This window comes from Stegostoma tigrinum, chromosome 34, assembly GCF_030684315.1.
Source record: "Stegostoma tigrinum isolate sSteTig4 chromosome 34, sSteTig4.hap1, whole genome shotgun sequence".
Classification (NCBI taxonomy): Eukaryota; Metazoa; Chordata; class Chondrichthyes; order Orectolobiformes; family Stegostomatidae; genus Stegostoma; species Stegostoma tigrinum.
Window position 1 is genome coordinate 15,410,477 of NC_081387.1, and position 25,446 is coordinate 15,435,922.

The window sequence follows — 25,446 nt, forward strand, 5'->3', positions numbered from 1 at the left end:
TCAACTAAAATAAATCAGTGAATAAATGAAATAATAAATAATAAATCATTCATTGTTGCAGCAAGACATAAATTTCATGATGCATTGTCAAGATGACATGTTCCTGAATATACCACATTTCCTTTTGTCATCACAAAAAACCAAGTTTAGAAAGATGCATCGTCAAATATTAATTCTACAACTAATGATATGCCTCATTGTTGTCAATAGAAGAATGCTGTGATTAACAACGATTGCCAGTTGACAGCTAGGCATTGGGCAAGCAAGTAAATTACCACCCAAATGAAAATACAATATTTCACCTTTATCTAAGTACTTTTGCATCCTCCTAGAAGCAGCTCCAACGACAGTATAAGTGTCGGCTCATATACTGACACAATTTTCTTCTCTGTGCATCCATAAACATTTATCATGGCATTCAGTTCAATAAATTATAACTTTTTATTCCCAGTTAGATCATTCAAATCCATTTGTGGAGATAATGCGGATTTGACGAAAGTAGTAAAACACCAAACAGAAGTAAAGATATGTGAGTTTTTTTGGTTATCAGTGCCATACAAAACCCTGTGCATTTAATGTTTCCTTAAAAAAATACATGTTGCTGCTTTTTTAAAGGACAAGACTGTACTCTATAGTCATAAACTTGGGGAACATTTGTTCTTTTTTCTCCAACGTGAGCAGATGGATGAAGATTTCTTAAATTATGTACTTTGCAGGCAGTTAAAATATAGGGTTTTATGGCAAAATCCACTTTTGTTGGGGAGACAGGAAAGCAGCTCGTTATCACACTGGTGACTGAATGGGAAAGGGAATGATGATACCACACTTGGGTATCCTTTATCATCGGTCCCTGAAACTGTGAATGCAATTGTAATAGGCAACAAAGAAGGCAAATGTTATGTTGGTTTTCAAAGTGATAGCATTTGACCATGCTGTAATGGAAGTCCTGTTGCAATTATATGTGTTCTTGGTGGAGACCACGCATGCAGTTTAGTGTCCACAGAAGGTGGTCCATGTAAAAACATTCCGTTTTTTTTGTTTTCAAGATGGAAATAGATACAATTCTTTGTACTAAAGGGAACAAAGGATATATGGACAAGACGGGAACACGGAATGAAATTGGATTATCAGTCGGGATCATTGTGTATGGTGAAGCAGGGTCAATGGGTGGATTGCTGACTTTCTATGTTTCTTGGTTTCTTATGCCTCTTAGGCATATGTTGGGCCACTGGTGAGATTGAGGTCGATGAACAATAAACACAGAATGCAATTAAACTATTGTTCTCTCTCCTCCCCCCTCCACACACACACACACACACACACACACACACACACAATTATACATGATAACCATACCGTAACAGTAATCAGTATAATCCTAAAATGAAGGTTTCTTTTGTAATAACAATTTTAGTCAAAAATGATGTTAGCTGTTGGTAATTTCATTCTGTTGCAAGGTTGATTTCCTTTCCTTCTGTCGTTCTCTCATTAAGTGTTTAAGATCATAACGCAAGGAAAGGAAACGGAATAGATACTATTGTAAGAAACAAAATGTTGGAAAGACTTCTAGCTTGACAATGAATGTGATTAGGTGTGCTACTCAGGAACATTCTTGAACACGAAGACGACAACTGTGACAGAATGCTATTTTTCATGACTACGTTCTTGGATCTGCAATACCAGAAGATCGCTTCTGAAATAAGTTACAAGATTGAATGTTTAAACAAAATCAGGTTTATGCATTTGGTAGACTAACATTCCCATGACGAAGTCTCATGGATAAAGTTAACTACAATTTGCTAAGGTAGTGAAAACGGAAGACAAGTAAGCGGAGATGTGTGCCGGGAAAATCATGCCTGATATACTGGATTTACATTTTAAGAACAAAATATGGAGATATAACATTATTGAAAGCACTACACATAGTCTATGTTACAGTTTTATTTGACCAAGGTCTTGCCAATTTCCAGCTGACTGATTTTGACAGAAATATTAGCTTTGTGGGATGCAAGTTTAGGATTCACAACTTTTCAGCAGGAGGAACAAATTGTAACAGTGGATTTCTCCTCTGTTTCCGAGGGCGGTGAGGAAAATGAGTTTGCATTGTTGCAGAAATGCTATTTATCTTAATTATTACATGTTACACTGTATAAATGAGAATTAAAAGTTAGATAGCAAGAACTGCAGATGATGGAGTCAGAGATAATACAGCGTGGAGCTGGAGGAACACAGCAGGTCAGGTTGCAGGAAAGGAACAGGAAAGTCGATGTTTCAGTTTGGGTCCCTTCTTCTTTTCCTTCTTTCTTTTCTGAAGAAGTGTCCTGATCTGAAAAGTCAAATTTACTGCTCCTCTGATGCTACCTGGCCTGCTGTGTTCCTCCAGCTTATACTGTGTTATCTATGAAAAAATAAATTTCTAAAATGAATAATTTCCATATGATTTCGAATTAAGAGGAAGATCACTAACATGCAGGAAAATATAAGGATACATGAAAAGAATATAGAAACATTGGAAATATGTTTCATCCCAAGGAAAATAAAATCATAATAGAAGAAATGATTCACTGGGGAGGGGAAACAAATAAAAGTAAGGGAAAAAAAGACACAAAAACAAGAATAATATTAAAACTAAAATAATGTATTGATATTCTGAATGTAATATAACAAATTTAACAAGGATGTTACACTGGAGTTTTAAGAAAAAAATGATGCTTTCAGTTGATGCACTGAATGTAAATATTAGCCAGAGAAGCCAATGCTTGGGAAAAATTTTAATGCTCAGACAGCCGGTGAAAAGAAGAAACACTGGCAGGTGTTAAAGCTGAAATTGCATAACCTAACAACTGCAGATGTGATTTTCTCTGAAGGAGCACTTTTTATTGTTGTTCATTCAAAATAACGTGGATGTTACTAGCTAGGTCAGTATTAATTTTAAAGATCTAACCTACCTGAAAAAAAAAGATTTCATGTGCCATCTCCTTCAAAACCTGCAGTAGTTAGGGTGTTGGAGGACTGGTATTGCTGAATGCAAGAGTAAGATTTTAACTTAGAAAAAGTGAATGAATAGTGATAGGGTTACACAGCCACATGTTCTGTGATTTGGAGGACAACATGCAGGTAGTTATGTTCCCTTGCCTTTTCTGTCCTTACTTTAATAAGTCACAGTTTTCACAGGTGTGGAAGTGCTTTCCAAGAACCTTTAGTGTATTGTTGCAGTAGATTGTACAAACTAGTGCATATTGAGCTGATGATATGGTTCCAGGCAAGCAGGATGCTTTTTTTTATTCTAAATAGAATAAAGTTTTTTTGAATGTTATTGGGACAACAAGGGCAGTGTGGTTTATTCAGATAAACTCCTGACACGCAGCATGCCAAAAGTGGACAGGCATCAGAGATTGGGTATATATAATTCACCATTGAAGGCCTAGCATCTAGTCACACTATTTATATGGCTGTCCCAGATCATTTGCTGTTCAAATATACTCCCCAGGATGTTGATAGTAAAGAGTTAATAATGGACATGTCATTAAATGTCGGGGTAAGATGGTTATGCTTTTTATTTCATTTGGTGATGATTCTTGACAAATATGTTTGTGATGAAAATCGGGTTATTGTAACAACAAGGACAATGTGGGTTATTCACATAAACTCCAACTACTGACACTTCCTTGTGACTTCCGACATTGTATAAAGTCCTACCAACTAGCGGTGGCAGGAGGCAGAGATGCTCTTTTTGATCACTCCATGGTCCATCTCAGCACCTCAGCTATTTATATCAATGCCTGCTCTATTCTAAACTGCCTTCATAGTCGAAAGGTAGACTGTTGCACTTAATCATGCACAAAAATTACTAACTTGTGTTCACTACAAGTGAACTGATAATACTGCATTTCTCTTCAAGCAGGTGTCGTTTGTGAAATTCTGTGGTCCTAGAGTAATAAGTAGTAGGGAAAATGGAGTAATTTCAGTAAATTTCAAATGAATAACGTAACGGGCTGAAAGTGGGAAGTTGATCAGTTTTCATGCCCTGACGCCCGTCAACAGAATATTTTCATTTTCCTAAAAACTTTTAACTGAAAGTAGCTCAAATATGACTCTTCCAGAATTTCATTTGTATTGGACCATGATGCGTATAATCTCATGCATCACAGAAGGAGATAGGGTGTCAGGATATCATGTAGAGTGAGAACACTGACATTTGAGAGTTGATTAACACCAATGCAATGTGGGTTCACAAATGAGGACGCTGGATTTCCAAGAGGATTTCTGTGGATCTAATAGACATGCAGGATTAAAAAGAAAGAATTACTGCTTGTTCAAAATTGGATACCACAGAAAATTGAAGATCATTTTATTGGCATGAATTAGTCTAGTGAAATACAAATTATGGAAATAAAAGACAAAAACTTTAGTAAATATTGTCAGCTAATGACAGATGAGACAGCTTGCACATGTATGTGCAGGGCAAGTACAATTAATGTGCCTTAATAGTGATAAGTTGACTGAGCATGGTTCACGTAAAAATGAAATAAGCTTAAACAGTATGGTTTAAAGCAAATTAAACAAGGAAAATCATGTTAAAGTGTGTAGTGATCAGTCAAATTCTATTTGATTAAATGATGGATAAGCTTGATGCAATCGGTTTTGGCTCTATGTTTGGGGTTCGAGAGTGTGATTGTCATAGACACTTTGTGGGATAAGTGAGATTGAACTAAATGTTATGCAAACACGTATTAACTTATTTAGTGTGGTACAAATGTGGTATCATTCTCTAGTTGGAAAATTCTAGTTCTAAGGTAGAAAATGTGTAACAAGAATGGGGTAATATAATTGTATCACTCAGATATATGTTGAATGTTGAACATCTATAACGTGTCATGCTTTAGAAGTTCAGCAGTTTATTGTACTTAATTTCATAGCTCTGTATCTTGTGTAACTAGTGACATCAAGCAATATTGGAACCAGGCAGAAGTTGTAAAAAAAAACTTCATTCAGATGTCCTATTAACTGGATTGACAGAATACGGTCATTATCCCTTGGTGTTTGCACCAGTAGTGCTTTAAATGTATTTACATATATACAGCTGAAGATCCACAAAGCACAACATGAAGTAAACAGAAGTGCTCAAACTAAACACAATTTGTAAACGAGCACAGTTAGATGCAGGAGTAGAAACTGTAGCCCCTCAAGAACCTATTTTGCCATTTAACTAAATAATGTTTGATTAGATTTTAACATCAACCCAGACAAACTCCTAATCATGCGGAAATGTCAACATATTATGAAGAAAAGTAAATCGACCCATCTGAAAATATTGAATTATGCAGTTCTCCAGTCTTTTGAGCAAGTCCTTCCAGGATTTTTTTTTACAACTATCCCACAGACAAACAAATGCCCATTCCATTTGTTCAAAAAAAATCCACAACTTCTTTTTAAACCAGGATGACACATTAATTTACCCAAAAGGGGAAAATATGCTCTCCACAACTATACTGCGGCATCACGTCAGGATTTTATGACATTTAATTATTTTGCCATTTTTTGCTAACATCCAGTGGATACAGACACAGGTTATTTAAATTTTCCTCAAAGGACAACCTGTCCACTCTCTGCAATAAACCTTCTCAGAGGTAGGCCCAAAACAATGTTTTTGTATATTTTTATAATCAAGACACTGATAATGGATGCTATATAATCTTCTCAATACCTTGTTTAATTGAAGAATAACCTCCTTCCTGTTGCATTAAAGTTCCTTCAAATATGCAATAGAATTTTGCACAATTTCTTGCTTATTTTTTTCTATATGCATATAAGCGTTCTGTGCCTCATCGACTTGGACACGAAGATACATTTGCACTTCAAAGGCCTATAATGCCTGCTTGTTTCCATTGAATGTTAAAACAGTTTTATTTGTGCATTCCATTCTAAAATAAAGTATCTTCTGATATAACTGTCACCCATTCATTATAAAGTTTCTACCTGTCACTCTTGTTCCAGTACAGCACATGACCATTTTTAAACTTTGCTGAATATACTAATTCCAGGATTACACAAATAAATGCACAACATGTGTCATTCAAGTTAGCAATGTATTTGGTGTATCACAGATCCCATAGATTTCAATGCCTTTAGTCCCTTACTATGATTTTTTTCCCCCATTTTTTTCGAAAAGAAATGTTGTGAGGAGGCCAAAGCTCACAAATAGGCACAAATTCACTGTTCATCCAAGCCCTGAACAGGTTAGTGCCGAAATTAACAAATTCCTCAGCAGGCAGGTTGTATAATAGAAACATTAGCAACGAGATTAAATCAAGCTTCAGAACGTAAAAATTTGTTTCTTTGTCTTGCAATTCACAGTTTGTTTTTTTGCAGTGATTTGAAACAAGGCCAATCAGATTTAATTGTCTATGAGATCCTTGATTACACTTGTAAACCCAGGCAAGTCAGGTAACCCTGACTGACAGTTATAAGTAGGAGATTTAGAAAGTCTCCCCAGTCTAGGGGCTGGCATTGAGTTGGCTGGTCAGAGTACATGCACCACTCATACGTAAACAAATTGTGACTTAGTGACTAGATACCAGCTTCTGCACAGCTGTTTCTTTGGTGACAAGAGAAAACAATATGTGCCTGAAAATAATTCACTCGAATCAGTCGTCTTTGATTTGTGGTAGTCGTCTCTGGTAGCATGCCTTTATTTGAGGAGCTTGACTTGTTCAATCTTGCCCTCGAAGACAGGTGCTATGATTCAGAAGGAGTGTGCTATTCTTTCCAGGCAAATTACATTGGGGCAGATGAAAAGTAACAAGTAATCCTTCTTACTGATTGTGGAGCCATAGCATTTTCAGTTATTAGGCACTTCACTCTCCCTGAGGCATTAGATACTAGAACCTTTCAAGACATGGCGGAGTTATTTAAAGAATATTACAACCCCAAACTTCTTATGATTCTGAGTCGCTATCAGTTATATTTGGCTGTCTGATAACCAGGGGAATAAGTATCAGGATTTTTGATGAGATTAAGATGACTGAGGCACATGGTTTTGGTTTAAACCAGAATGAGATACTGAGAAACAGGTTGGTATTTGCAATTATTAAAAAAATCATGCAAAAGCACCTACTAGCTGAAGCCCAGTTGGACTTCAAGCAGGAACTACAACTGGATTTGTCATTAGCAAATAGGACATGGGAGCAACAGGACATCCAATAGAAGTGGACACGCTCACCTGTCCAAAATATAGAGGAACATCACTTAAGTGTGGACAATCACACAGCCTCACGCAGGGTGTATTACAAAGAGCAGAGGGATCCTAATTCAGCACAGAGCAAAACTGCACAAGTAAAGCAAACCTCAGGTAGCAAGGTCTTCAGTATCCGGGTCAGCACATCATTGTAGTTGCTGCTGGACTCTAGAAAACAAAAGGGTCCTATGATGCCTGACGAGTAAGAGATCTCATGCCAGTATCCAGGAGGGTGTACAACCTGGAAAGTTCACTTGTATGTGAGTTGAAGCAGGTAAATTGCACAGTGTCATGTAAGTGAGAATCAATTGAAATTCATGTGTGGTTAAGTGGTCACACAGTACTCATGGAGGTTGATACTTGCACAATTGTGTTAGTGGTTGCAGAATCAATATTTCAAAAGATTGCTAGAGACTTCAACCATTGGACTTGTGCAAGAGCTTGGACAGACTGAGAACACACTGGGTGACTGCGACAGGTTAAGCGTACAACTTTACTTCCAGTCTTCTGTGAGAAGTAATTGATGTAGTTACCACTGATTAAAGTAAAAGAGTGGGCTTCAAACTTGATGAAGCAAAAGTGATCGAGAAAGGTTCACATCGATTGGCTCAACAGCTTCTGAATCGAAAATGGCTGCCTAAGTGAAGTCCTAATTAAGTGATTTTTTTTTTACAGGGAGCATGAGTGACTATCAAACGAGCCAATGTCACTACATGTTGGCCAGCAAAGAATTCTGTGATTTTGAAAGGCCCACCCTCTGTAACTTGCTTTACGAGCAAAAGCAGGTGGGTGATCAGGAAGCTGGAAGTGAAGGAATAATCGCACTAGTGCAGATCTTTGAATGGGCACCATTGGTCATACCGACTGACAAAATGGATGGCTCCGTTCAAATTTGTTTGGGACTTTAAGCAAATGGTAGACTTCTTCCTGCATTTGGTTAAGTAACCAATCCTTCACCTTGAGAACTTGTATGCATAACTGGTGGGTGGAGGGGAGGTGCCCTTCACAAAGCTGGACATGAGCCACACCTACCTGCAACTGCAAATAGATGAGGAGTCCCAGAAGTGGGCCACAATTAATACATAAATGATATCTTCCAATATATTAGAATGCCGTTTGAGATATCATCAACCTGCACAATTTTCCAACAGACAATACAGAAGTTTTTACAAGGGTTATCCCAGGTTGCTGTTTATCTGGATGACATGCTAATAACCGGGAAGACTTTTAAAGAACACTCAGAGTGGTTAAACATTTTTTCCCCTAGGCGACTGTATGCTTTAGATGGGGATAATGTATATTCCAGGCACCCCAGTTGACTTAATTGGACTGTAGAGATGAAACAATTTGGTTACACTCATTGGAAGATAAAATGAAAGCCGTCAATGGAGTCCCAGCTCCAATGTCTGGAACTTGTGTCTTTTCCTGGGCTGGTAAATTATTAAGGGAAATTCATAAGTAACCTGGCCCCCATCTTGGCAAAATTACACCCACTATTTAAAAGAAATTTCAGCCTTGGAAATTATCATTTGGCGACAAGCAACATTCAGGAAAGTGAAGTAGCAGCTATTTTCATGTTGGGTTTTAGCTCACTAGGATCTCAAGTGAAAGGTGAAGTTGTATTGCAATGCCTCCCCATATGGCATCGGGTAGCATTGGCTCTCTGGTGACCCAGTAGAGAGGGGCACACAATAAGAATGCTCCCCGGACATTGGCTGATTCAGAATGCAAATATGCCCAGCTGGAGAAAGAAGATCTGGCAGTCATTTTTGGAATGAGAAATTTCCACCAATATTGTTAAGTACGCAAACTTCTAATAGCAATAGATCACAAAACCCTGATAGGGCGACTGAAAGACATAAAGGATGTGCTAACCATAGCTTCAGTTTGAATTCAGAGGTGAGCCCTTTTCTCAGTGACAACAATTGTAAGTTGGAATTCTGTCCAGGAGGCCAAGTGGCGTATGCGGCCCATTGTCAATGACTTCCTGGAGTCCATGCAAATGATGCTGGCAGCTTTTCGATCACGCTTGCCATCCACCGTTCAATAGTTTAGCAGAAAGAGCAGCCCAAATGGTGAAGGTAGGCTCAGAGAAGCAGCCTACAGCTTCACTTGATGCCAAACTGTCCCAGTTCCTGTTTGGACCATTCCACTACCCGGATAGCTACAGCAGAATTGCTGCTGGTGAGAAGACTCTGCACCAATTAAAATGTAATATTCCCGGACCTGGAGTGGTGGTGGTGATGGGGTTTGGGGTTATGGTGGGAAAACAGCAGCAGGAATGTCAACGCCAGCCTCAAGACTCTTCTGTGTGAGAGAGATGAAGTGTGATGGTGGAACCACAGAATTGGCCTGGTGTGAGTTTGAGGCGAGATCATCGGGAGGTCAGGTCCCTTGACATACAAAGTTTGGGTAGAGGAAACAGTCCTGAAGAAACATGTGTATCACCTGAAAGCTGCTACCATCTAAGCAGCGCAGGAGCAAAGCATACCTGCCCCTTCAGAACAGTCAGAAACACTTTCAGAAATCATGGATTCTTCCCCCCCCCCAACCCCCATCCTTGCCCCCTCTAGCATTGAGGATTTTTGAGAGATGGGTGTGGCATTGTCACAATTACCACTGGAAGATGGGGAGGAATGCCTCCTGGGGCACTCCTGATGTAAGAGATGGCCTACAGTGCATTATATGGCATCCATGTCCAAGTTCTAAGTCAGAGGAACCAGACCTGAGGGAATCCATGCCAGGAGGAGTTAAAAGAGAAGGAGCAGGGTTGAATCCCTGGACTTAGGTGATGGGTGGGCTGTCTAGGTGGATGGGAGGAATCTAGTGATTGGAACGAGGTCACGTGGATCTCATTGATTATGAGAACCTTGAATAGGCTTATTTACCTAGGGAAAACAGGGAGTCCTGTCTGACAGATATAAACAGGAGCTTCAGGAGGTCTCCCCAGAATTGGAACTCACTTTAAGCTGCCTTGTCAATTACATGTGCTGTGCTCATGTCAATAAAACGTGACTTGGTTACGGATTATTGGCCTCCTTGTAGTTATTCATAATTAGATAAAAAGTTTTGATTATACTGTTCTGCAAAGTCTGCACTAATTTCAACACGAACCAATGCAGCAAGAAAGTGCAAATGAATCATTTTCAGTCAAATATTGTGGCCGATATTTGCATAACGACAGATAAACGAAACGTTCACATGTTGAAATGTTGCCAGCCCAGCCATCTAGTTTTATAAAATCATTTAAATGATTCAAACATTTCCGTTGGTCACTGCTAATGTTGAGGTTTTACACTACAACTCAGAAACAGAATTACAATGGGACTGAGACGGAACAGTTATTTTTGTTCAAGTAAATATATGCATGTATACACACGTATATAAATTTGCATTTGTCAGAGTGGGTGGATGTTTTCTCATGAACAGAAAGGCAAAAAAAAAGCTAGGGTGTAGATAGAATTACAGTGACAAAAGTAGAAGGAAGACATTTAACATACTTTGTGAGGTCACGAATATATTTCAACTGGAAAAAAAGGTGTGAAGCATTGAAATAAAATGCTCATCAAAATGAGTTAGTCTGAAGGAAAAAAAGTACGGATATAAGTTCGGGAAATGAGGGAAAAACTGTCAAAAATAAGAATGTATTTTTGCAGAATATTATTGGACATAAGACAAAAATCACGAGTATTCCTTGTGGTACAACCAAGTCAATTAATCACTTCCTTTGAGATGTTTTACCTTATACAGTGATTTAAAATTTACCTCATCGGCCGAATGCGAAATTATTGTCGATAATATGTTAACTTTAACTTTGCTGAGTGGTAAACTTACCTGCATCTCTCACCCGTTCTTTTAATCTGTCCATCTCTAAAATGAAGTAACACAGATGAGTTCTGAAACCACATTCTAACCGTACGAAGTAGTTGCATAGATTTACCACTTTTATACAATGTAACTGTCTCTGAAGTCGGAAGCTCAGGACATATCATTGCATGAAACGAAGACAGCCATTTAAGTACAGTCCAGCATGGGTTGGAGAATGAATTGCCGTTGAGAACCATGCAGCAGGACAGACATGACAGTCACCCAATTGTAACCAACTTTATGAGGATGTCAGTCGTGCCATTCGTTTTCAGGATTTCTTACAAAAGGATAAACCAGTGATTCACACAAACAGCTGCTATGCCAATCGTGTGTTAAATCTTTTAATTTAATTCACATATAACAGAAAAGCGTCGCCCTCCTGCTTCGCTGCTCCACCTAAACCTAGACAAGATCAGTTCACAGGCAGGTGCACAGCCAAGACCAATTTCCAAATAGTAGGCTGAAGCTGATCTGAAGGAATAAACTTATGTTATTACCGTGAAGTAAGTATTGTGCAACAGTAAATATAAGTGGTTTAATAAGAGAAGGGTAGTTACAAAAGCAATACAGTACCACAGAAGTGGTAAGGGTTAATGACCATGTTTTGCATCGTAGCTTGATTAATGAAAGCGAAAAATAAAAGATTCAGCTTCTTTAAGCTGTCAGTGTTTTTAATAGTGGACTGCCAGAAGACCATAATGCTGACGTCAGCTTTCAGAATCTATACTATTGATTCTTATCAAGGCTTCGTAAATAATATATCTACATTCACTTGTGACATAACGTTAGACCACTACACCGTATGTTATGTGGATGGAAAGAGCCAGCAAGGAAAGTATGCAGGTTTAGTGATAAGCAACAATGTTCCAAATGCAGTATGACTTGAAGAAGATTAACGTCTTCTTCTGTCTTCGTGAATATATGGAATTGCAACCCACACCTCCCCAATCCCTTTTTTATGTTTCATTTTTGTTTGAGTGTGCAGGCCCTATACATTTAGGCTTTGGAATAGTTTGTTCAAGGGAAGCAAAATTTTAACATGGTGTTGCAAGAAACACTTTGCGAGGCAAAATAAATGTTGACCATCATTTCAATATGAGCCTTCAGGCTCCTGAATAGTGTAATATAGAGAATTTTATTCACTTGGCAGGGAAATTTATTTTATGGTGCAACAAATGAGAATGGGCTGGCCCGGAACCAGCAATGATTGTTTTTAGCCAGTGAAACAAGCTCCAGGAATACTATAGTACACATTGTATATATGTGTGTCCGTGTGTGTGTGTGTTTGTGTGTGCATAAATATATAATGTATGCATATATTTGCATGTTAATGCTCTTTGTAGCTTGTGTAACTCCGTGAAAATAGAGTTATAATGCATAGATGTGAAAAAGCAAGTCTGCTTTTGCACTATCACAAATTCTCAATGATCCTAAGCCTCTACTGGCATATTTTAATTCCAATACATTTGAATATTATACTATAAAATGTCTTTTCTACCCTTATACATTATGAAGTGCTGCGCAAATCCAGTAGATTTCTGTTAAGTTTGAGATATTTTCTTTTAAGCTGTTGTTTTATTTTACTTTATTACATTTAAAAACACATATGGGCTAATTGTATTATTCATTGCCAAAGTGAAAAATCTAATGTCAGAATAAGTTAATTACATAACTAATACACAATAAGACACTTCGTTATTGCTTACCTCTGTCTTTATATCTGAGATCATCCTCTGTTATGAAAAAAAGGAACATTTTTCAGCCATATGACAAGTGTTGCCTTACACTTGTGACGCCCAGTTATAAACCGATAGTATTCAGCTGTAGATAATTCAGAAGAGAATTAACAAGATGTTGCTGGCATGATAGTTTTGAGTTAAAAGAAATATTGTACAGCCTGGGAGTTATTTCATACAGAAGTTTATGAGGTGACCTTATGGAAATGTATAAAATATTGAGGGGTAGAGATACAGTTAACAATAGGTGTCTTTCTCCCAGGATTATGGAGAACATCTTTAAGTTGAGAGGATAGAGATTTAAAAAATGAATTAGCTTTGTTTTTACACTGAGTTTGTTTTGCATTTGAAATGGGCTTCCTGAAGAAGTGGTGGGTGGAATCAGTTACAACTTTTAAAGCCCATCTGAATGAGTACATTAACAGAATCTCGACAGTGTGGAAGCAGGCCATTTGGTCCAGTGAGTCCACTCCAAACAGCTGTAAACACCCCAATTCAAACCCCTACTTCTATTTCACACAGATAATCCACTTAGCCTGTGAATCTTTAGACTCTGGGAGGAAACACATGCAGACACGGGGAGAATGTGCAAACTCCACAAATGCACTAGCCCAACACTGGAATCGAACCTGGTTCCTGGCGCTGGGGGACAGCAGTGCTAACTGCTGAGCCACTCTGCCACAGTAATAGGAAAGGTTTCAAGGGGTCTGAGCCAATAGCAGATAGATTGGGCTGGTTAAGTTTGGGAACATGTTCGAAATGATCTGGTTGGATGTGCCTATTTGCATGCTGTATGAATTTGTGACTCTGTATGAATTAAGGATTCCACTAGTGACACAGTCAACACCAATTGAAATAACAATTGACATGAACTTTCACTTTTATCATTCTTAAAAAAATCTCAGTGATATCCTGATATTTCTAGTGGCACTTGAAATTTAACAGCTAATTTATATTAAAAAGAAACTGTTGGAGTTTAATATTATATTGCCTTCATACAGACTGTTGTATATTGACAGTGATGTTGATTTTGGTGAATTGCAGCATATCACCATGGATCATGAAACCAGTATTAAAAATAAGGTTGCACTTTCCAAAATAAGAATGGATCACTACTCCTCAAGATATAGCCACTTCACAAGTTCCCATCTCATCAACCCTCAAACCTAGAAAGACCACAACTACCTTATTCCCAAACTCCATGAATAGGATTGCTCTGACAGCCACCTTATTGAAGCCAATTCTTGCTGGATTGTACTTATTTCTTCCAATCTTAACTCCACCCAATGTATGTTTGTGATTGTTCTGACATTTTATCTTGGTTATGAAATGTCCGGATTTGTGGTTCTAGCCACATTCGGTTTACAATGCATGTATGCTCCCCTGCGTGTCTATTCCTCATCCAGCTTGCCTGAATGGTCTTCTCTTCTTCCTTGAAAAGAACCATGAACATTTCTCATCTATCACTATTCTGCTTACCACATTGATTCTATTTTCATTTCGAACCCTTCACTGCGTATCCAGACAAATCCTATCTATATCTATATGTGTTATGTGGAACATTTCTTCCAAAATTACATGGTTCTCCATCCGCAACTGTTTCCTCAATGCATTGATGTTACCTTTGTTTTTACTTCCTGTTTTCATTTGGACTTGGTAAAGAAAAGTATATTCATCCCTGCTTGCAGTTTACATGATTGGTGCTGCGTCCACAAGTAAGGTTGCTGATGACACCACTGTCAATGGTATAGGGAGAATGAAGAAAATTATCTAAGTTTACAAAGAGATATTGATCTGAGAATTGGGTCAAAAGGCTGAACAGTGGCAAATAGAGCTTAACTGGATAAATGCAAGGTATTTGGGTAGCGTTGCAGACTAGACAGAACTAGGCGTTCAGGTACGCAATTCCATAACATTGCATTGCATATAGATAGAAAACGAGTTTAGCAAGCTTGCCTTTGTTGCTCAGATGTTTGAGTATAGGAGTAGAAATGTTATGTTGATGTTGTACAGGACATCAGAGGCCTGTTCTGGAGTGTGTTTCCAGTTCTAGTTGCCCTGTTACTGGAAGGATGTTACTAAATTGGAGAAGGTTCAGAAAATATTTACCAGGATGTTGCCTGGAATGCCAGGTTTGAGTTATAAGAAGGGGCTTTTTTTTTGTTCATTGGTGCATAGCCGGTTCAGGAGTGGCCTTATAAAGCTTAGAAAAACATTACAGATATAGATAGCGTGAATGACAGGTGATATTTCGTGATGGTGGGGGATTCTAATACTAGCCTGAGCGGAGAAAGTTTTCAAGAAGGCATTAGGTGAATTTATGTAACACAGAGCATGGTTTGTGCTTGAAATGAATTTTCAGAGGAAGCGATGAATGTGGGTACTTTTACAACATTTAAAAGACATTTTGGTAAGACACAAATAAGAAATGTTTTGAGGTACATGGGCCACGTGCAGGCAAGTGGGATCAGTATAGTATGGGGTTATGTTTGGCATGGCTTGGTTGTACCTGGTTTATACCTGTAAACCTGCATTTTCCATGTATAATCCCTGAACACTATAGACCATTTAGCATGGCCAATCCACCTAACCTGCACATCTTTGGACTGTGGGAGGAAACCGGAGCACCCAGAAGAAACCCACACAGGCACGGGGAGAATGTGCAAACTGCACACAGACAGTCACCCGAGACTAAAATCAAAGCTATGTCCCTGGCGCTGTGAGGCAGCAGTGCTAACCATTGAGCCGCTGTGCTGCTGTTTTCGTGCTGTGTGACTCTGATTCTATAAACCTATCCATCAAAGACTGGGTGCAATATATACAACTTGAAACTAGTGGGTATTTTATGCAGTTCTGTTGCAACTAATCCAACAGGGAGGAATATACATGCTCATTCTGACAAAACATGTGTGAAAACAAATGCTTCAGATAAGGAAGGAGAATATTGATGCATGAAAATAACTGGAAGACCAGAAAGCTCTGTAATCCGAAGCCATGATTCAATGATTAAGAATAACTCGAGGGAACAAATGAAAATAAGTGGGCCCTGAAAATTGTTGGGCAACTGACGATGATGTAGAGAACATCAATTCTATTTTGCCTGCAATTCATTTTTTATTGCAGTCATAACGGCCATAATTTCAGTCTGAAGCATCAATTTCCCACTTATCTGAATATTTACGAAACAACAGGACAGAGAGAATTGTGACCACTTTTGCTTCAAAAGGGAGATTGAAAAAAAAACAGGATTGGTTTCACTTGCTTCGTATTGTGTATCATTTCACAAGGAAGCTGGATAGCAAGAAGCTTTTTCCCAGAGTGGGGAACTCAATTACTAGGGGTCATGATTTCAAGGTGACAGGGGAAACGTTTAAGGGAGATATGCACAGAAAGTTCTTTACACAGAGGGTGGTGGGTGCCTGGAGCATGTTGCCAGCGGAGCTGTTAGAGGTGGGCATGATAGGGTCATTTACGATGTATCTAGACAGATACTTGAATGGGCAAGGAGCAGAAGGATAGAGATCCTTGGAAAATAGGCGACAGGTTGAGAGAGAGGATCTGGATCGGTGCAGGGTTGGAGGGCTGATGGGCTTGTTCCTGTGCTGTAATTTTCTTTGTTCCTTGTTCTTGAAGCAGTTGATTGTTTATCTAACAGAGTGATCAATATTATTTTTAAAAACTTTAGGAAACAATGTAGGAGTAAACATGATAGCCTTTCAAGCTGACAGCACCATTAAATGTGTTCATGCTGGATCTTATCTGGGCTTTAACTATATTTTCTTCCCAGTTCTCCACAATCTTCGAATCTGTTACTCATTAAAAAGAAGTCTACCTCCTCTTACATATACCTAATGTCCCAACATCAAGCCCACTCTGGGATAATTAATTCTACACCACACGGCACATTAAGAGAAGTTAGTTATCTTAATCTCATATTTAATTTTGCTCTCCTGGTCTTATATCTTTGATAAATCTTCACAGATTACCTCATAAGAAAAATAATGTGCTCAACATCGACCTAATATTTAATATAACTTAGTTGTAGCTCCTCTCACCTTTATGAACTCTAGAGATTATAGGCATGAACAGTTCAATTTTCTTTAAAAGCCAAACTGATTATTTTGGAATCAATCTAGTGAATCTGTGCAGTATTGCGTTCAATGCAGTGATTTCTCCCCTGAAGTAAAACTACAAGCAATATCCATTCTAGATGCAGATTCCTTTTGTTTGTCCCCTCATTTAAGTAGTCTTCATCTTTCCGCAGCCTCTTTGTTTCATTCTCACAATTTACCTTCCCATTAAGTTTGCACTTCATTCACAAACTTGTCCATAATGCATTCATTTATTCAATTAATTAATATATTCTTCTTTTGATTAGTTATTCCACTATCCGTGTTAACATATTTTATCAATGCAATGCAATTCTAATACTAGCCTGACATGAGGTACTTTATTCAACGCTGTCTAGGTATGCAAATATGTCGCTTGGATTGATTCATTGTTACCTATCCTGCATGCCACCTCTTCAACTTATTCTGATCAATTTGCTGGGCATGACATTTTATTCCTTTAGCCATTCAGAGTCTGTATTGTTATAGAATTGAATTCTAAATTACCTGCTACTAAATTCTTTGCAATAGCTTCCAACATTTTGCCATAAACAGATATCAAGCTAACAGCTCTATCATTATCTTGTTGCAGCCTAACTCCTTTTAGGAACATCATTGTCATTTTTTTGTTCATATGGCACTTGTCCAAAATGAAAGGATTCTGAGAAGAGTAATAGAGTGCATCTGTGTTTCCTACATTATTGATTTAAAAATACATATATATCATATGATTCATGGCTTTTAGCTGAAGCAGACAGATTATGTTTCTCCCCATTTGTTTTCACCTTATTCCTTGTGGTCTAGTGCTAATTATTGTAATTATTTCCGCTTTCAGGATAGCATTTGTGTATTTAGTAGTTGTTTAATATTGTTCACGTCTTTCATCATGAAGACTAATGAAACATTTCTGTCCAACTTCCCTGTTGTACCCTGGTTTCTGATTATTGTTCACATAGTCTAATTAATGATAGGGCACATGATCACATTGTTGTCCGAATTCCTTTTCGAAATACCTACAATGAATCTTCTATTTTATGTCTTACTTGTACTTATTTATTTACACAATGTTTTAAGTTCATGATTTTTGTATTGTAAACTTGTTTTTCTGTAAGCTCCAGTTCTCTGGATTACCACTAATATTCGCCCCACTGATAATTTTGTTTTCTTTCAATTTGGCACTATACTTATTTTTTTCCCCCCATAGTTGACCATATTTGAATTAATCTCTTCAGATCAACCTTCTTGCTCAGTTAGATATATCTTCATTCTCAGTTACGGATTGTCCGTTAAATGTACGCGACAATTTATCAAGTGTCTTTGGAACTAAACCACTTTCTCATCCCACTCCTGTCAAATCTTTCATACGTGCTTAGTAATTATACTTAGTTAAGTTTAATTATTATTCCACTGGTTATACATTGTGTTTCTATCTTCTATTCCCATGGTCAAAACTCATTACATTCTATTTCGGAATCCAATGAATTAGACATAAATTGAAAGAATCATTGATTAAGTCCGTGCTCACATATTATCTGTTAACAAAGTGATTATGTGGAATTTTTGGACTGCCTACAGTGTGAAGTAAGATTGCCCGCTAAATTTTACATCAATATTCTTCACCATAGTAGTAATTTTAGCAGATGTTGCAATTTAATACAATTGCTGTTTTAATAAAACCTGCAACTCTTTCATTCATTTTGAGTCTCATGACTGTGATTTTCCCATACATCCACTTCGCGTCCTGCCTTAAATTGTCACCTTTCATCAAGCCACATTTGCTGTCTCCGAAATGTCTGAATTTTCCTCTTAAAATTGCTCTTAGTAAGATCAGTTATTTATTGAGAAACTGGACGAGTGATGTCAAACTTAAAAAAAAATCACTTCCAGTCCTTAGCTCCTCACAAAGGCCATTAATATGATACCTTTCCTGAAACAATTGGTTATTGTATTGCTGTCACTTATTATGTTCCAAACAATTTTATATTTTCTGAGTTAACATGGATACATTCCTTGGATTGAATCAAAAACAATTTTTAGTTTATATTTTCCACTTTTAGTTATTAATCTTTTCTCTCACAGATATTCTGAACATCATTGACACGTCTAAACGTATTTTCTACAGCATTATTTTACACAAACAATTATTTTCAAGGCCCTACTGTTTGGCATGTGCTCAGTAAACATCAAATTACTCCATCTTGTTCACGCCCTAATTAACAGAATATAAATTCTAACTTTTTTTCAAAACAAAGGTTGAAGAGCTGTGTCAATTGCACTTTATAATGCTCCTCTGTAAAAGATTGAATGAGTTGTTACAATAAAAGCGACAGAAAAAAAAATAAATTTGTTGCTTAGATATTCTTCTCACCAGCTTTTCTCAAATCACTTTTTAGCTTTGAGATATCTGACAAAGGGAAAAAAAAACACTTAGAATATGTAACATTTTAAGAGAATCGAAAGAAAGAATGGTTTATAAAATTAAATTCCTGTGTTTTTTAAAGGAAACATCATCATTTTAGTCAATTAGTTGCTGTATTTTCATCTTCTTCAGAATTGACTAATTACCCTTTGGACATTTTGTATATTTTTTCCATGTTGTTGATAGCATTACATAAACATTACTAATCATCACCATTGATTATGTGTAGGTCTTGGACAATGGATTTCTGTCTTTCTCAAGTGAATTTTCACTGGAAACATCTTCACAGAAAAAGAATAGCATTATTTGTTACAGAAGAGATCAGACCCATTCAAAATATTTTAAGAAGCTAGCCTAGACCCTGTTTAATTCTTTTTTAAAGGTAGATCTGAATTAGGTGTTCCCAGTGTGATGCAACTGTTCAAAACTCTCGACTTTAAGCAAAACACATTCTGTTTATACACTATAGTTAAAATAAAAGCAAAACAAAGGGGAATTTGGAATAACTTAAGTATTGGAAAACTTAACTGCATAATAAATTCAGTACTTATTACTAATTAGCTGCTCCAATATACTAAGATCCGATCAACATAAACCCTTGACAGAAAGGTAAATTCAGATACTGATTCATACATGCAATCCAGGAAGGAAAAGCATCAATTGAGATTTTAGCGAAAATCACAGTTAGGAATCATTTAACAACAAAGAATAAAGAACAAAGACAATTGCAGTACAGGAACATGGCCTTTGGCCCTGCAAGCCTGCATTGACATGCTGATCACCACAACTAAAGTCCCACACCCTACCAGGAACAGTATCCCTCTATTTGAATATTTGCAAGCTGCACTTTAAACGTCACTATTGTACATGCTTCCACTACTGCCCCCTGGCAGCGAGTTCCAGGCACCCAGCACTCACTGTATAAAAAAAACTTGCCTCATGCATCACCTTTAAAACTTGTCCCTTGCATCTTAAGCCCATGGCCCCTGGTAACTGACTCTTCCACCCTGGGAGAAAGCTTCTGACTGTCCAGTCTGTCCATGCCCTTCTATCAGGTCCACCCTCAACCTCTGTCATTCCAGCAAGAAGAGCCCAAGTTTCTCCAACCTCTCCTCATAGCTAATGTCCTCCACACTAGGCAGCATCCTGATGAAATCCTTTCTGTGCCCTCTCCAAAGTCAACTACAAATTCTTCTAGTGTGGAGACCAGAACTGAACACAATATTCCAAATGCAGCCTAACTAAGGGTCTATAAAGCTGCAACATTACCTGCTAATTTTTAAAGCCAATACCCTGGCCAATGAAGGCAAGCATGCCATTTGCCTTGTTGACTACCTTTTCCACATGCATTGCCACTTTCACTGACCTGTGTATCTGTACACCCAGTTCCTTCTGCCTATCAGTACACTTAAGGGATCTGCCATTTACTGTATATTTTCCATATTTTAGACGTTCCAAAACGCATTACCTCACATATCTCTGTATTAAATTCCATCTGCCATCTCTCCGCCCAAGTCACCAACCAATCTATATACTGTTGTACCCTCTGATGGTCCTCATCACTGTCGATAATTCCATAAACCTTTGAAGCTTTTCTAGGACCCAAACAGCTTCCAACTACTAGAGCTAATAAAAACAAAAACTAGAAAAGACGATCTGAAGTACTCTCCACTCCCTTTCCATTGTTACAAGTGCTATGAAAAAAAAAGTGTATAGGCCTCTTAACCTAATGAATTATTTCAGCCCAGTAGAGACTTCCTCATCTCTGTCTTCACAACCTCTATCAAAATAAAACCCAAGTATGAAATAACCATTTTTTTTTCAAGATGACAGCATCGTCACACCTTCTCCTTCAAAGGTTAGCTATCAATGTACAAAGATGGGTTCATTTTGAAACCCTTAATCTTACTCTATCAGTACACTACAATACATTTACATAACATTGGCTCTGAGCACGAAAACATTCACTATTCATTTCCTTTCATTCAGTTTACTCCTGTCACTGAACACCGCCATCCTTCTTCATGTACTTGTGACAACACATCAGTAATTACAATTTGTAATCCTGCTGCTTGTATAATTTTGGATTGAACAACTGTATTAAGAAGCTCAATCCAAAAAGTTCTATCCTTAAATTTCTCCAAAATATTTAATTGGTTGTGATTGGTACATAAAATTGTCTCAGAAACATGACTGGCAACATAAAGATTGAAATATTGTAAAGCCAACACAAAACTCAAGGTTTCCTTCTCAATTGTGGAATATTTCTATTGGCGAGCAATCAGCTTACTTGAAAAAATATCTGCTGGGTCTTTCTGTCTTCTCACAATCTCCTTGTAAGAATGCGGCACCAACATCAACATCACTCGCATCAAGAACTGTCTTGAATGGCTTTGCAAAATTTGGGTATGGCTAACACTAGGGCAGTGATCAATGCAGTTTTCAGGCTGTCAAATATCGTCTGACAGTCTACTGTCCACAAGAACATTCTACACTTCCTCAACAGATCAATTAGTGATCAACCACACTGTTTGAATTGGCATGAACTTACAATAAAACTTCCATAATTCCAGAAATAGTAGCACTGCTCTCTCCAGATGACTGAAACGGTGTCTGTCAGCTTCTAACAGTAATTCATATGCACATAAGATGGCCTCCTGCACCTACTCATACTGCCCAGAAACTTCCTCTGATACTGATGCAAGTACCTCATTATACCTACCGACTTTGTTTGGATCATCAAAACCCACATGGTTATAGGCCACTTCATTTGTTTAACCATTTTCTCAAATGAAGTGAAAAGAAGTCTTCTACATCCTTCTTGTTAAATTTAGGTAATTCTTGGACATATTGAAACAAATGCAAACCAGGCCTTTGGCTACAATGAGCATGCTCATCATCACTATCCTCATCACTAATCTTACCTTCAGCCTTCACTTCCATTCTTTAAAGTTGACTTTCCTGTCTAATTGACAACAGCTGAAGTTTAAACTCTCTCTCCCACTGTGTTTCGTTTCTCCTTTTCTCCACTTTTTTTTCAGCAAGGTCAGCATTTCCTATTTTTTTTTGTTTTTGTTCAGCCAGGCTATTATTTCTTTTGCTTTCTGCTCTGCCAGGGCTATTCTTTCTTTACTCTTTCCTCTGTTTTTAATCATAAAGCAAACTGTTTCAGTCCTTTTCATATTCAAGCTGTTTCTTCTGCAATTGTATTCTAGCCATTTCCAAACATTCCAATGATATTTCCAGCAAAATTAACTGTCCAGCTATTGATATAACTACCTTTCGTTTTTCAGAAACAAACTGAACCATAATTCTAACTTGTCTGTCAATTACAATAGCAGTACCATGCTCACTTTTTATAAAATTCCCAAAGACACTTTTTCTACCTGCAGAAAACTCTTAGTAACTGACAGTGTCATTACTGCACAAAACACACACTGTTTAAACCAACTGAATTTAACACCTGAAACAAAAGACAATAACACATACCATTCGTTCACTTTGAGTCCAATCACCTAAACCCAAATTAGAATTATACAGCTACATCATGAGAAAATCCACCAGATTGTTTTGGACCAGAATGTACCTGTCAAGATATTTTAAGAATGTCATCTAGACTCGAACAGTTTTTCTTATTTTAAACAAAGATGTGAATTGAGTGTTCCAGATGCAATGTCACTGTTAAAACCAGTTGATGTTAAGCAAAACATAATTTATTTAAACACTGCAGTTAAAATACAAACAAAAAGAAAGAGGAATTTAGAATAAACTAGCTATTGGAAAACATAAACATATAATAGATGCAGTACCCACTACTACTTAATGGGTCCAATATCATAACATTCCATCAACACATCCCTTGTCAGAAAGGTAAATTCATACACTGATTTTTGAGTAAAATTTCCCACTGCAGGATCGAACAATATCAAAAGATATTTCAGACAAAGACACAGTAAGGAATCATTTATTGAAGGTCACAACCATCCCAGGACCCAGAGAGCTTCCCTGAGCTTACAGCTAAAAATAAAACCAGAAAAGTTGATCTGGTGAGAACTGGCCATTCCCCCTCCATTAGCACAACAGCTGGAAAAACAATATGCTAATGACCTCTTAACGTATTGACTTAGTTTGATGCAGTAGACACTTGGTAGCCTCTGTCTTTACACCCACTCTTTAAAAAGAAACAAGATAACACAAACTTTTGTGAAGTGAAAACATCATCACATATTCAGCGAACAAAAAAAGACACAATTCGGACAAATAGGTGCTGATTACGCCATGTCTATATCTACCTGTAATTTCATTTGAGGTAGTGAACGTCTGATGCAATGTTCAACTGATACACATCATTTATTGGTTAGATTTATAGAACTGAGTAGTTAGTGCAGATTGTACTTAAATGAGATTTGTTTCAGATTTTAATGATAAGGTGAAGAGCGTGGTCTCCCAAGATGAATTGTATTGGCTGTTTGAAAGTTAATCTGCACGGTTATGATGCAAAATTACATAATTTATTTTAATGTGTATGTTTATTGGATTCTCAGCTTGTCGTGAAGTGTATCCATTTGTTAATGTCCAAGTTCGTTCTGTGTTAATTGAATGCAAGCAGGAAAGTATGTTTTGATAACATTCAAGTCCTTTTAAAAAAAACCATCAGAATTTGTTTTAGCATGGAAAAATATGAAAGTAATTATTATTGTTGTTGTCAGTGATAATGGGAACTGCAGATGCTGGAGAATCCAAGATAACAATGTGTGGAGCTGGATGAACACAGCAGGCCCAGCAGCATCTCAGCAGCACAAAAGCTGACATTTCGGGCCTGGAGACTTGTTGTTGTGTTGCTTTTGCCCATAAAGAAACTGAAACAGCCACTCCGATGATAACAAAGTAATGCATTTGTGTGATTTTATGCCAATCTTTTCAATACATTTACGTTACAAAACTAATAATACGCAGGTATCATCAGATTTATGATTCTTTAATTTGCAGCATTACCTGCACCGTCGCCTCCTTTTCGTAGTTAAACATAAAGAAATAATCAAAAAAATCAAATTGTTAAACGTTGTTAGGAACCTCAATAATACCCAATATACACGACATTTAAAACAATATTTACTTAAATACATTTATTACAATGCAGTCTGCATGTTCATACACTAACATTCAGCTGTACTCAGTGGAGGTTTTGCCACTTGCATAGCGGGTTAACATTTTTGAATAAAAAATTGTACAAGCGTGATTTAAATCATTTTCTGTAAACTTGAACTTCTCACTGAATTATGGCCCACATGAACAGGGCTAGAACATTTCAAGACAATCCTTTTTTTAAAAAAATCTTTTCAAGCTCCACGTTTTGTCGGCACAAAGACGTTTTTGTTCCCAAAATACATTACTGTTATGTTTATTAATGGTTCAGATTCTATTAAATCACGTTTTCCCCCACCCCACCCCCCCCCCCCCCGCCCCGGGCAAGTTATGGAATGAAACTAACCATACTAATTAAGTTTGCAATAAATGTGGTTAAGTTTTCCACAACAGAGTTCAGTGTGATTGAGCGCTAACGTGTAGTCGTCATTAAATTTTCCACAAGCGGTTATGCCAAGGACGTGTAAAAGACATGGAGGGTCAGGCTGTAAAATCGCATGAAACTGGAATTCTGCATTCCTGCGTCAAAAAAAAGGAAAGGGCTACTCAAGATGTTTTTTCTGTTTAACACTGCAGCGGCTTATTCCAGGTATAGCCATTAACCCATTCCCTCTGGGTGGCCGTTGTTTTTCTGACACCTTTTTTTGCAATTAATCAAACCAACCGGTACGATGTCTGTAATTAAACATGCTCGCAAACTCGTACAGTTTATTAAAGCTGAAAATCTAATCAATTCTGTCATCCTCGTACATAATGACCTTGAAAAGGCACACCCTTTCATGCACCTTCACTGCATCAGTATCACACGCCATCAACTAGATCAATTACATACTGTCTCCCAAGAGAATTGACAGCATTCTGTAACTTACTCGTAAGGCACTGAGATATACATTCTGTCCTGATATGTATAATAATTTTCGAACCTTACACAAT